The following is a 14,794-nucleotide window of genomic DNA, read 5'->3' as shown; positions in this document are numbered from 1 at the left end:
TTTAATAATATTTTCAACACCATGTGAGTATGTATACATTTTTAAAATAGTTGCCAAATTTTGCTACTTTTCATGAGATCTGGGACCTGTAAGGAAGATCGAAGACTGTACCTTAATGTAATATACGAGCAAAATTATACTATCTGATGTAGTGGCACCTTGCACCATAGATGAAATTCAATGAAGAAGTATTATAATTAAAATGTAATCCATTGGATGGTGAGGTGAGTGATTTAAAAAAAATTAGGAAAATAACCTTTTACCTCTGCAAAAGAACCATGCAAAATACTTTTTTATGCTGTTTTAGAATCAGAAAACTCATTGACTAATATATTAACATATTGAAGTCGGTGCACTTAAAGTTCTGTGGATGTGGGTGGACATGTTTGATGCTCAGTTAAAAATACCATGCTGGACAGGTTAATTATGTGCCAGTCCATTATTTGGAATGTAAATGATGCGTGTTAGTTAGTTTATGTGTAAACTTCAGATGGATTTTGTCAATATAATGTCTTAGTGGACTGGCATCATAATCATCCTAATTTAAATGGCAATTGAAAAATAATTTAAAACACGAAAAAAAATTATATGAAATTTTAATTGATTATCTCAAAAATGCTTAGTACAGTAAACCCCCCTATAAGGTTGATACGTTGTAAGAGGGTTTACTGTAATTGAATTGAAATAAAGCGTAAAAGATTACATTTATTGTGAGTAGCCTCCTAAAATATGCTAAAAGTAAGGTTAAGCTTGTTGTGACAATACATTTTGATGTAATAGTTTTCATAATCCCCGGGAATTTATCAAAATGTATTGTTACATAATTCTAAATGCATATATTAAAATTGAGCTTCATAAGATATTGTTGAAATCATAAGTTTAAATATTATGTAATTTAAAATGAATACACCGTTTCAGAAATATTCTTTTTATTATCATACATTTTTTACAAAATATTATAATATACATACATAGTTGCAGTGCAGTCAGAAGTTTTATTAAATACAGGGGTGAAAAGAAATGATCAATCTTCATGAACAGGTATAAAAAAAATTGCATTCTCACCGCCCGCCTCTGTATACCAAGACAGGACAAGATCCACTTAAAATAATGTTTAAAAATAATATCACAATATGAAAAAATGTTATTTTTTGTTTTACGATTATGATGTTTGATATGACACTATGATTTTGAGCACCATTTACCAGACATGCGTGTTGTCCGAATTAACTTATTAAAAATATTTTTATCGGTATCCTTAATATTTACACAAGGGAAAGCGTATCTGTTAACTATTATCATTCACTCGTAAGTTTTTTCTGTAAAAGAATTTGAGACATCTCAGACAGGTAAAAATATTTTTACATATTGTTAATTTCAGATATTTTAAGGCGTCGATAATTAAAAATATTACCGCCTTTTTATATGCATCACTGGTACTTAATTTATTTTACTACCTAAACTCATATCTTGCTTACAGAAGGATATAATTTAGATAAAGATGTACATCAATGAATAAATAATTAGAGGCAGGAAAGATAACACATATGTATTACCACCCTCACTCTGATCCCTTGGTGAGTGAGTTCTCGCAAACTCAACTGTATCTGAGAAGTGATCTCTTGCAAATTAAACTTTATCTGAGCAAATTCAGTACAAAATATGTTATTCAGAGATTTATTTATAGTTTTGCAGATTTCATGTGATTTTGACGATGTTGTAAAACTCCTGTCACATAAAATTGGCTACTATTTTTGTGAAAGCTTAACTTAAAATGAGCACTTCATTTATGTTATGTTTAAAAATTTGACTAAGAATTAAGTCAAGTTTATTTTTATATGAAACAAAAGATTATAAAATAGTGCATACATACTAGAAAAATATTTGATGATTTTGAAAAAAAAAAAAATATTCCTGTTCATTTATTAATAAGATTTTCTGTTCCTGTACACCAGCATTGATTTTTTTTATCTCTTCTGAGAAGCTATCTCTCCATATTAGCACTGATATACTAGGAATTTCGTCATAGCTGCACGAATATGGCAAGTAAACACAGGAAGAGATAACTCACAGTCAGCGTCCTAGCAAAGAACGCAATCTACAAGTTATCTCGTAGTTGGCAGTCAGCGTGTTAAATCATTGGTTAAAAAAAATTATTATAAAAAACTTAAGTTATGTCAATTCTTGTTATTTATTCATTGAAGTACACCTAAAACCCGTTTAGAATAAACTATTTACGGATACGTTTAAATTTATATACATGTTATGTATTTTGCTAACCAGATCGTTTTTTATGTTGGTCTCAAAAACTTTACAATATTGATGATATTCCTAGTATAAATGACAGCGGGGTATTCTAGAGCCTCCGTAATATAAGAGGCAAACACCCTTTGTCACACTTGTGAATGATGCGGAGAGTTACTTTTCCATTTACATTTCTTAGAATTGTTTTTATCATAGTCATTATCTGAGTCCTCAATTTCACAAACATTCACTGAAACGTCACTCGCGGAGGCGCCGAGCAGGGAGTTCCGCTCTTCTGTAACATCAAAAGGATTTCATATTAGAAAAACAAAACTTAATACATTTATGATAACTGAATTCATCGAATATACATGATAAAATAATAATTCGAAGCCAGCCCAACTGAATTTTTCCAGAAAACAAATATGAAAAGCTTTATCAGTGTTCTAGGATAACAAGGAGACTATCATACCTACCATATTGATCAAAACACTAAAAGGTAGTTACAGTTTAAACTGACCAAATGGCAGAGTAATAAAAGTGACGCTAAGTTAATAAATTAACGATGATGATAAAAATTGATTAATACATAATTTTGTTAAAAATAATAAATATTTCATACTAAAATTTTTGCTCAATTTTGTGATTGGTTCGGGGATCCCTAGATTGTATTATCTGCTTAGAGTATAGATAGATTTAAATTGCCAACTCCTTAAACCTAAGGAATATGAGGAACTTAGCAGTACATGAAGCGGATTGTCAAGCATGGTTTGACCCAAACATGTTAAACGCATATGTATATATTTTTGTAAAATATTGAAAAAATCAGTCAGAATCATTTCAATACATACCATGCATCTCATATATGGTATATAAACATAGCGTTAAAAGAAGAAGTTACTGAATTACTTCCAAACTGTGTGATATATTTATTTTAGATTACGATAGATAATTTCGTTACATATCCAAATCTATTAACCCTTTCAATGCCGGAAGGTATTAATATGGCCGTACCCAGCACACCATGATTTTTTTAACAAAAATGTGAAAGCCTTTTGAAAGACGACTGTAACTTTGATAATATTAGTAAATTGTAATATTATAGTATTTCTTGATCTTTCTAATAGATGTCTCTATATATCCTCATAAAAAAATATTGCAATTGAATTTCACATTGGCTTGTGACAAGCTTAAATGAGAGCGCGTTTACTCGCTCATTTTGTATGGCCGGCCTGGCGAGCACGGAATCGGAGAGCGCGTTATCGCGCTCGCGGCAGTGAACCGGTTAAAGAAAATTACCTAGCATAGTGATGACTGATCCGATTTCACTATCTTTGTAGTTCTGTCTCCGACGGGTGGAGGGAAATCCATATGGTTCTACTCCCATTTCTTCATCTGCTTCATTTTCCCGTTCAACTTCCACTTCTCCATCTGTTGAGCTGTACGTGAAGCATGGCAAGTATGTGTTTGGATGAAGCAAATAATTCCCCCCTGGAAATAAACAACATGTAAAATCAATCACCAAATTAAAATTGAACAATCACTCGCTTTATCTGGAAAAATAAGAGTATGCTCATTCAATCACTGACTGACTTCCAAAAATTTTATTTAATTTTATTTAAAGGAATAACCCGCGAAGCCTCTGCTTTAAGAAGCTTGTCTGCAGGTGGGATATTAAGGATATGGAAGGTTAATGTAAAAAATACATCACAAACACCCAGACGAATTGAAAATAAATCTTTCTTGAATTTATTTTGCAATTGGCGGGAATCGAACCTCCGACGCCAGTTTCGCAGTCCAGCGTCTACCTAACTACGCCACGGCGTCATGCCTGCATTTGAAAGTACACTCTATCTGTCCAGAGCTAGATCGCAAAACAAAACTAAGTTACTTGTCTCTGTATTCGGAAGATTACCTCTATTTACGTCATAATCATCGTCAGTCTGTTCTTTGTCGTCATGGAAAGAACTGCAAGACTTTGGTTCCTCAAATGGAATGACATTTGGTTGTTGTTGAACCTCGGTATTGATTTGTATGGGAGCATTCTGCGAATATTCAGTACTATCGTTGCTGTGGTAGCTGGAAGAATCTGGAACCTCACTCCCTGGGACTTCCACTATGTTGCTGAGAGGAGCTCCTACACCAACGTTGGTGCACCAATCTGAACAGTCCCAGTGATATCCTGAAAAAATAAAAAGGCAGTCACTAATTATTACATTGGTTTATATTATGTTAAATTTGCAAGTAAGCCAGTTCATTTATGGAATGCAAAGGTGAATGTTGTTTCATGAAATAAATAGGTGATAACATTTTTATTATGTTTATAAATAAACATAATAAAAATCTTTGCTACTAAATCAGTGAGTGCAAAGAAATCAGACTACCCGTGCATCTATGCATAATTTATTAAAAAAAAAAAACAATATCTGTGAATGAGTAGGCACCCAATGTACAAATTAATTGTTAATAAGTAAATAAATTACAAGCTCCTCAGAATTTTATTAATGCATCAATATTGACTGCTAGCACCTTCGTAAAATCAAGAGATCATATTAGATAGTAAAAATATCAACTCGTGGTTGAAACAATTGAACTCACTATATTTTGAGTGTAAAATTGTTCACAAATTGTTCATGAATGCTTGATTTGTTCCATTATGAAGTTACATATTTATTTATTGATATTTCAATATAGAATCTATATTATAGATGAAGAATTGTAATGAGACGGAAATATGATATGTAATTTCATTAATTGATTTTGCAGTCACTTTGTGGTAAAATCTATCCATTTTTAATTTAAGTTTTACTTAGTAAACACCACTATGTCTTAAAATCTATTGTGACACGTGTTTCGATACATTCATAATACCATATGTATAAACATACAATACCTTTGGGTGGACTGATAATATTGTCGTCTTTATTTAATCGCCTAGTTAAATCTGAAAAAGAAAATAGAATCCAAGTATGTAATTTAGACGTAACACTGTTACATTGTCTGATTTATGTGAAACGCAGTTATTGCATACGAGCAAGTAAGTAAACCTACGTTTGTATGATTTATATCTAAGATATTTTATTACTGGAAATTCAGTAGATAAATAGATAATTAGATGAAAGCACTCCATACCATTATTAATTCTATTGTCTTGAAAGGTTTGAACATGCATTTGATCGGACCAACTCGGTTTGTGCAGAATATCCATTTCCCCGCAAGATCCACCATTTGTCGTACTAGGCTCTCTGTTTAAATTTCTGCGATAGTCAGGTGGAATGATTTCTAGATCATCTCCTGAAATAAATATTTATTTCAATAAAACAATAGTCAAATATATGTATGTTTCAATGTTGGCAGCATTATTGTTAAGCAAAAGTTAACTATGGGTTATTGTATTGGGATTTTGTGAAGTAGATGTCAAAATGAGGTGTTTTTTTCAATAGGAAATGTAACTAAGAGAATATTAAATGGGCACCTGAAAAAATGATTAGCATGTGTAAGGTATTGTTACCTGCGGAGCCATAGTTGCGAAGAATGTCCATGTTATTAAGAATAACTTGAGGATCATGCGATGTGCTAACAGGCGTATAAGAAACCGGTCTCTCCCCGATAACACTTCCCATAACACTGCATTGTACTTCCAAATTTGATAGTTTTGATCCCCGAGGCTAAAAATAGGATGTTTTAGAATATCAAGAATCATAGCCTAAAAATTAAGCAATTCGACGGGTTATCATGGATAAATATTTTATTTATAGTTTATTTGATTATTAAAACACAAATATATTTAGTCTATACTATTTCTAAGTAAAGATGGTGGCTTGTATTTGAAAATAGGATTCAAGTTGTTGCTAAGTAGGGTAGAATTACAAAAACTCTGACACAAAATTTCTAATTTTTAAATAATAAGTCTAGTACATATCGGTAGTGTAAAGGCAAATGGGTATATCTGTCTCAGACTAAATTTCACAGGAGAGCGAAAAAAAACTTGTGAAATTAAGTAACTCATTTGTTTTATGAATTTTTATATGTACATATCATAAGAAAACTAAATAAGTATTGCAACTACAACTTTATTCTTTTGCCAGATTATGCAACATTTTGTGGAACAAACTTAGAAAATGAACAATTTGACAGATATACCCCTTTGCCTTTACACTACCGATATTAGGAAAGAACTGCACTATAATAAGGAAATTAATAAGACCAAGGCGAAGGCAATTGTCATATTTAGCAATGAAAAAAACACATTAACTTGACTAAAAATGGGCCAAAAACAATATATAGCAATAGTTCATCATGGAACAATTATAATTCTAATTGCGCTATAATTATATAAATATTTTTAATCTGTCTTTCCAGAGATTCTAAGAAAATTAATTGACTGGAAATTCTAAATAAAATTACGAGAAAGAGTCTAAAAAAATTGGTTTATTTCAAATGGGAGTTAAAAAAAAATCATTCAATGCTTTTGTTATTATATATTGTATAGCAAAAAAAATACTCATTACTTTAGAAACATACGCCTAGGCCTCAGTGTATATATGAAAAATAAGTTTATCTCAAAATATTTTTACAATTTTGTATTAGTACTTTTTTACTGTGTACCTTAATTATCTGCATTTCTTGTTGTTTCAAATTAGAATTGAGTACGTGTGGTTTGGCATCGGGTGGCATTTGGCATTGTCTCTTCTGGCAACCAATGATCACTCCACACATCATCACTAGAACTAATGTCCCTCCGATCGCTCCCAATAACCAAATTATTCTGTCTTTACTGATGAGATCATAAACCCCCGAAGTTACCGCATCAGAATGGAGTGGATTGCCGCAGTGCATGCCTAAAAGTAAAACCGAATAAATTAGAAATTATTGAGAAGATATTTTTTATTAATTTTTATACTTTAATTCTTAAATTACCTGTTTTGTCCGGAGGGCAGACACATCTAAAACTTCCAGGTTCATTAATACAAGTAGCACCGTTCAAGCAAGGATCTCCTTTGCATTCATCTACATCAAACTGAAAAAAAAAATTGTTCGACAATTAGACAATGGCTCAGATGTTTTAAAATAAATCAAATATGCAAGTGTAGTTGTTAGAGCATAAGCATTATAAGGCCTGGAATCCTATGAAGTCTGGAATCCTATAACGTCTGATTCCCAAGGGATAAATAGTATCTACGTGCAGGTCTGAGTACCTTGCCTTCATGTAGTTAACCCTTTTTCACCACTTGGTATGGACTAAGGTTAGAAGAGAAAAATATGATAAAAATAATAATTGAAACAGTAGGTTAAGAAAGGTTGAGTTTTTACATAATTACAAATATTCAGTGAATTGCCCATTTAGCTAAAAGCTCAATTGGCCAAATGTTCATCCAGCCAAATGTTACTCTGGACCAGTGGCGGACCTACCCTAGAAGCCCAGAAGCCCGGGTTGCCTAACAACTCCAACAATTATTAAAAATACATAATTAATGTATGCCTGTTTTTAAATTATCGCGCGCTTTTTCGTACTACCCGAGATAGCCGAGTGTAAACATTCGGCTTTCGCCCTGTCTGTTGCAGGTGCAGGCGATACATGATTAGCCATCTCGCTCGCTCTCATTGGCTTCAATTTGGGCTTCTGCTTCCAGCAAAACGCATAGTTGATTTGGTTTAAAAACATAACTTTAAACCGTACAATGTAGGTACCTATATGGCATTTTGTATCGAGTTTGGAAGCCAGCTTCGGTAGCGTGAACATAGCTACAAGAAATTAGCTACAATTCGCAATATTTGTAACGAACGTATTTCATTATTGTTATCTGTTACTCATCTGTCAGATGCTTATCAACTAGTTTTATGCCTTTGTAGAGTTCATAAATATAAAATATAATAGATAATCCATAATTAAATACGGTAATTGTAGGAATTATTAAGATTTGAATAAGTTTTCGCATTATTATCGTTCTTCGCTACGTTTTTCGTAAGCACATTTTGTTTGAACGTCATAATGAATTCGGATACGGCCGATGTCGTTTGTGCTGTTTTATTTATAAAAGTGGTTGAAGGAATTAATTTATAGTGGAAAGGTGAGCGCATTGAATTTTATTAAAAAAAAAAGAAATGATTACATCTCAAGGTCTCAAAGACCTACTCCTGATTTAAAAATATCACAACTGTTAAATTACATAAAAGGAAGTTTAATCAGTCGATATACAAAACTCGTTGGATTAGAAACGTATTGAAATATATTATTAGATTAAAACCAATATTTTTAGCTTTTCCACTTTATTTTTATTTGACCAGCGACCGGGTTACCGACATTTTATTACCGTTACCGACATCATCAGACTGGTACTGTCGATGTCGATGTACTGATGATGTCGGTAACGACGAAACCCGGTCGCTGGTCAGATAAAAATAAAGTGGAAAAGCTAAAAATATTGGTTTTAATCTAATAATATATTAAAATGCAATTCCATCACGAAGTGCCAGTGGAAAATAAAAATGTATTAGAAACGTATTTTACTGCAGTCAACATTTTCTTTATTTCAATGTGATGGCTATTCCATACAAAAATTACATCTTTGCATTTTTTACACTCATTACAATACATTGTTTATCTTTATATTGTTTTTTTTAAATAAAGTTTTGTCCTGACATTCCTTGGTTGAACTGCATTTTATAGAATAAAATAACAACTATGAAATTTTTTCCACTTGAATTTTATTTGACCAGCAACCGGGTTTCGTCGTAACCGACATCATCGGACTGGTGGTGTCAGTTATGACGAAACCCGGTTGCTGGTCAAATAAAATTCATGTGGAAAAAATTACATAGTTTTTTTTTATTCTGGCTACGCTTGGATTCTCCAGTTCTTTAAACACGTTGTGCGTGGCAACGAGGATAGCCTGGAACGACTAGTTGTTATCGGTAGCCTAGAGGGAAAGAGAGAGTGAGGAAGATATCCCCACACGATGGACCGATCAAATTAAGGCAGCAGCAGGCACTTCAATGGTTGATGCGCTACGTGCAGCACAGTCAAGGGATAACTGGAGAAGATGCATTGCTTCTGCAAGGGTCACAACCCTCAGCAATGAGGAATAAGACGGAGAAGAAGATTTTATTCTGAAAAATAATGGGCTTGCCTTACTGGTAAGCCCTGGGCACGCCACTGCTCTGGACTGCGGCCAAAACCAAAAGACATATCACCTTCATAATGCAGTCCTACCGTACCTTTGGTTGAAGATAATATGAAAAACAAGAACTTGATAAACAAACATAGGATTTGAAGAACATTTTATCAATTATCTCACCTCACAGAGTGGTCCGTAGTAGCCGTGACAGCGACAGGTAGGTCCCGCATCCCCCTCTTCACACAGTCCTCCGTGTAGGCAGGTACCTCCGTTCCCACACCACCTTCCTACCTCACAGCGACGACCATAAAGGTTCTTATTGCAAGCACACTCAAACTGACCTGAACAAAAGTTTTCAAACAATTTATGTCAAAATATAAAGATTCAATGGTTGCAATCAGAAGAATATAACTGTGTTTATATATCTACAATTTTTGGTGCAAGTATATAATGCACCTCACTTAATTGGGATAAAATATTGTAACACTAGTAGAGGGAGATAACATGGTCGCATTGATAATTTCACGAGGTCCATAGATAAATTCATTTTACATTTGTATGGCTTTGTTCTTGTAAGGTAATAGTTTAATTTGTGTATGGCACATATAAAATGGTTCACATGTATTTTTACCTTCCGATAAAGGCGAGCATACACCTCCATACAAGCAAGGCTGAGAAGCACACGGATCAGTATCTAATTCACAATGTGAGCCCGTGAAGCGCTCATGGCACATGCACTCATATTCCGGTTTTTCATTGTCAATGATCATCAAATTTTTACACGTTCCACCTGTAAAAAGGAGAAATAAAAAAAAATCTAGCTTCTTGTGTAAAAATCCTAGCATTAAGCGGTTTAAAAAAGAAAAACATATTTGAAATATGGTTTACAATATAATATTTGAAATAAACATTGAGAGTGGGAGATTTTTGACTGATGTTTTATCACCTACTGCGGTCTAAGCTGTTTAAGTCAAAATACACTCAAGGATTAGCAACACAGGTAAAAGTCAAAATTAATTTGACTCAGAAGATACAATACATTGACCATTAATTATGTTTTTGAATACGTTTTGACGTTATGGTCTAAGTATTTGAATTTTGTCGTTATTTCCCCCAGCTTTCTTCTATTGAAATATCAACAATGATGATAATTAGAAATGAAAAATATAAAAATCCAAAAATATACTCTTTTATCAAATTTAAAAGTTTTATAAAGTCCTGTAAAACCAAATACAAAAAATATAATGCAGGAATGGTGTGACTAAAGAACCAATGAATTTCATGAAAAAGAGGTTTATAAGATGAGATTTTAGTACCATTTAAACAAGGCAGGCTCCCGCATGCACCGGGTGGTTCTAAATTAGTGGGACAACTGAATTCAACATTGGCTAGTCTCTTGAGTATGAGGGATCCTCCTGATCCTCCATTATGAAGAGGAATTACTTCATTAGATACTCGGATGTCTCCGAGACAACCCACAAATCCACGCTGAATATCTTCCAAGCCTTAAAACAAAATGACAGGTTGTGCATTCAATATATACTAATTGTATCAGATTTTCTAACATATTACATATTTTGTTAACCTGTTAACCGGGGAGTTCACTTTTTAATTACGTAACATACAACGGGCACAAACTCTTTCAATAGGACGTGTCAGTACATCACGCCCATTGGACGTAATTTCATATATTTTATTTATGCTTAAAATAAAATAAAAGACAAAGAAATATATATTTTTTTATTTATTTATATATAAATCACAAAGGGAAATACAAAATTACAAACAAATAGAAAAGAATTCATGTGGAAACATGTATGGATGACTAACTACCTTTGTTGTTTGAAAATAAAGGTCCCGCCCGTTCCAGGGCGCAACATATATTTACAGGATGTAATAATATATCCTTTTGACGTATTTATACATACCCTCCAGTTAACAGGTTAATTAAAGAAAATTACCTAAAATAGCCGGATGTTCTCTCACTTCCGCCCCGAAGAACAGGTCATCAGTGAATAAATTCAAGATTCCGTTTATGCCTGGAGCTGATCCATGTGCTACGTGTTTTCCGTCAACTGTGAGGCGTGCGCTGCTGCCATCTCTCTCTAGCCTCACTTCGTGCCATCTTCCGTCAGATACCTTGACAGAACTCACGCGGATGACTCCCTCTCCGGAACCTAACTCCAGACGGTACTGGATAATGCCATTCATAATCTGAAGAAAATATTTCAAACAAAGAATCAGAATTTAATAATTTAAAAAATTATATGGGGTAAATAGTGAAATATAGGTAAACATCTAAAATAAGTACTTTCCTAACTAAGTAAGAACTTTATAAAGAAAGGCAGGTACTTATTTTAGAATCATGAATATTTTCATATTTTGTTCTATATTCAAATGGTTGTATAAATTTACAATTTTAAACTACACTTTTTTTGCCTCCACAATTTTAAGTATCAAACCAACATGACAAATGAAAAAACAAAATATTTTTCTTCCAATGATAGAATGGCTACCAAAATTTATCAAATAAATAACTCAATTTCCTTGCACATAAAACATTTTTAAAGAAAAATAAATAAGTATAAGTTACTTACTTCTAAAATGTTGTAGTCTATTTTCCCTGCAGCAAAAACTAAATTTCCAGAGAGACTGATTGTTTTCAATTTCAATGATAAAATGAAGATATCCTCAAAGAAACGCTTCCCGTTTAACGTTTCTTTTCCAATCCGATACTGGGCATAACTTTTTCCGCCAAAATGAACAGGATTTGCAGGCTTCAAGCAGTTTCCATTGTAGCATTTAGACATTTCGAGATGACACCTTCCTTCCTCCATTCTGTCGACGCACCGACAAGTGTATCCTTGAATACTTTTGTCAGGAAAGCACTTCTCATTCTCGGGACACGGTTTACGAGCGCATTCATTGACAATAGTTTCGCATCGTTCTCCTCCATATCCGTCTTGACATTTGCATTCAGTTTTATGTTCGTGATGAGGACTTATTAGACTTATCGAGTTTGTGTGTACGGTTACAATGTTATTTTTGTCAAGGTGCAATTTCTCTTGGCATTCTCCATAAGCGCAATAATGCGCATTGCACTTTACTCTAATCATTTCTTCCACAACTAGTTTGCTAGATTCTTCAAGTTCTTCTAAATTTACATTTAAGAATTTTCTTATAGTTTCTGATTTGTAGAATCCGACATTACCTTGAGGAGATAGTTTTTTGACAGAAAATAAAACATCCAGGTCGTGAGATATTCCTCTCGCTTGTCTTGATAGAAAAGATACATTTTGAGGAGCGCTTATCGTATTAGAAATAATGGATCTTTTATTCCTATGATGAACTAAGTTGACATCATCAGAAGACGGTTGAATACTGATTATGACAATATCTTTAAGGTGACAGTTTACAGCATTTCTAACGGCTCTTATAAACCCTTTGCGATGATTAAGTAAAAATAATTTTTGAGTGACCTCTCTGAATCTAATGACAACTGAATTTTTTAACATTTCCTCGGTAATTAGTTCCAAATACACTTTTGCGGTAGAGAAAGCGGTAAATTTTCCATCTGATACGCTAATATTTAAAAAATATTCTCCAACGTCCAGTTGTGGCAGTGCGAATAATCTTCCATCGCGTTCGTTTATTCTGAACAAGTCTGAGGTACTATTGCCTAATTCAGAGAAGGGAATCAAATGATAAGTCAGTTTGTCATATGTATCTTGATCAAACGCAACGACTCTTCCTATTTCTCCTCCAGAGTACTCGTCCAATACCGTATTAATACTGATCTCCAATGAGGCGACCACCGGTGGATGCTGCGATTCTTCGATAATTCTTATATCCACCCAAGTATCGGAGTAAAGTGGCGGAGAGCCATTATCGAACACTCTAATATGCAATACATATCTACTTGTCCTTTTATGATTAAATTTGATCGCAGATGTGAGCAGTCCATCTTGCTCCAAGTTGAATGCCAATTCGTCATTACCGGACCGAATATCAAAGGCGTAAGGCGCCGAATTTGGGTAAATATCTTTGTCATCAATTTGAAATTCAATCACTACAAAGCCGATAGGTTTGTCTTCTTGCAAAATTGCTGTATAGTTTTGCTGTGAAAACATGGGTGGATTGTCGTTTGCATCAGTTACTTCAATGTTCACCATGACAGAACTTGTCAAAGCGGGTATTCCTTTATCTCGAGCGTGTACTTCTAACACATAATTTGTATGAGTTTCTCTATCTAGCGGAGACGTTAAAGATATTTGGCCAGAAACAGGATTTATAGAAAACTTTCTGGAAGAATCGCCTTTCTCAATCGTGTAAAATACATTTCCATTAGAACCACTATCCAAATCGTCCGCTATTACTTGTAAAATATTACTAGAAACCTCCGAATCTTCTCTAACTTGTACAATGTATGCACTTTGTCTGAAGATAGGAGCATTATCATTGCTATCAACCACTGAAATATTTACTGTGGCAACATTACTAAGGGGAGGAGTACCTCTATCCATGGCCTGTATTGTTAAGAGGTATTCTTTAGACTTTTCATAATCCAGCATATCAGCTATTGTTATCACCCCAGTCTTAGCATCGATAACAAACTTTTTATGTTCGTTTCCATTGACAATAGAATAAAATATATCCGCATTTATGCCAGAATCTTTCGAAGTGGCCAATACCCTCAAAATTTCTGTACCGATGGGATCAATTTCTGGAACAACAGCAAAATAAGTTTTGGTACCGAATTCAGGAGGGTTATCGTTTACATCGGACACCGTTAAATGTATCATAGCTTGACTCCACAGTGAAGGAGAGCCGCGATCGGAAGCCCTGACTTCTAAATTAAAGACACTCTTAGTTTCTCGGTCTAACGGAGCTAATACCGTTATTATACCAGTGTTAGGTGTGATCGCAAACTGTCCCTGTAAAGTATCAATGAGAGTATATCTAACAATTCTATTGATTCCTTGATCCTTGTCCACAGCGTTTACTTTCATGACAAGTGTACCTATTTCCACATCTTCGGGAAGTGTAACACTATACTGATTAATGGAGAACTGAGGAGAATTGTCATTAATATCAGACAGTTGAATATTTATTTCACAAGTGCATTCCCAAGATGTTTTTTCTTTATCCTGTACATGAGCGATTAGATTGTACTTCCATATTTTCTCTCTATCCAATAAAACGGCTGTTTTTATTTCCCCCTTTTGTTTATCTATAGTAAAATGTTCAGATTTGAAGCCAGACAGAAAAAAACGCAGTTTAGAATTCTGTTCTTCATCGGCGTCACTGGCCAAGACGGTCAGAATACTCGAACCGATCCCAGCATTCTCAGGGACTTTTTCATAGTATCTATGTCTAATGCAGTAAGGCGGATTATCTGAAAAGTATGAATATATTATGAATCATAGAAAATA

The 14,794-nt window shown here is 33.8% G+C and overlaps 1 pseudogene across 1 annotated transcript in view; it reads right to left on the bottom strand.

Moving 5' to 3' along the window:
* Window positions 1-912: 912 nt before the first annotated feature.
* The window catches only part of LOC148303420 (fat-like cadherin-related tumor suppressor homolog), a 253,885-nt pseudogene continuing 240,003 nt past the window's right edge, over window positions 913-14,794 (bottom strand). The window contains exons 27-39 of the transcript XR_015838491.1: window positions 11,960-14,757; window positions 11,324-11,576; window positions 10,679-10,867; window positions 9,994-10,152; window positions 9,543-9,703; window positions 7,165-7,264; window positions 6,853-7,085; window positions 5,756-5,912; window positions 5,377-5,538; window positions 5,138-5,188; window positions 4,160-4,426; window positions 3,544-3,735; window positions 913-2,539 (exon numbers count right to left, since the gene is read on the bottom strand). The product of XR_015838491.1 is annotated as a fat-like cadherin-related tumor suppressor homolog (transcript). The remainder of the gene's footprint in view (window positions 2,540-3,543; window positions 3,736-4,159; window positions 4,427-5,137; window positions 5,189-5,376; window positions 5,539-5,755; window positions 5,913-6,852; window positions 7,086-7,164; window positions 7,265-9,542; window positions 9,704-9,993; window positions 10,153-10,678; window positions 10,868-11,323; window positions 11,577-11,959; window positions 14,758-14,794) is intronic.

Source organism: Brachycentrus maculatus, unplaced genomic scaffold (assembly GCF_059751285.1).
Source record: "Brachycentrus maculatus isolate JH-2025_06_01 unplaced genomic scaffold, ASM5975128v1 h1tg000369l, whole genome shotgun sequence".
Classification (NCBI taxonomy): Eukaryota; Metazoa; Arthropoda; class Insecta; order Trichoptera; family Brachycentridae; genus Brachycentrus; species Brachycentrus maculatus.
The sequence above is the reverse complement of the archived record's forward strand: the minus strand, read 5'-3'. Positions and strand labels throughout refer to the sequence as shown.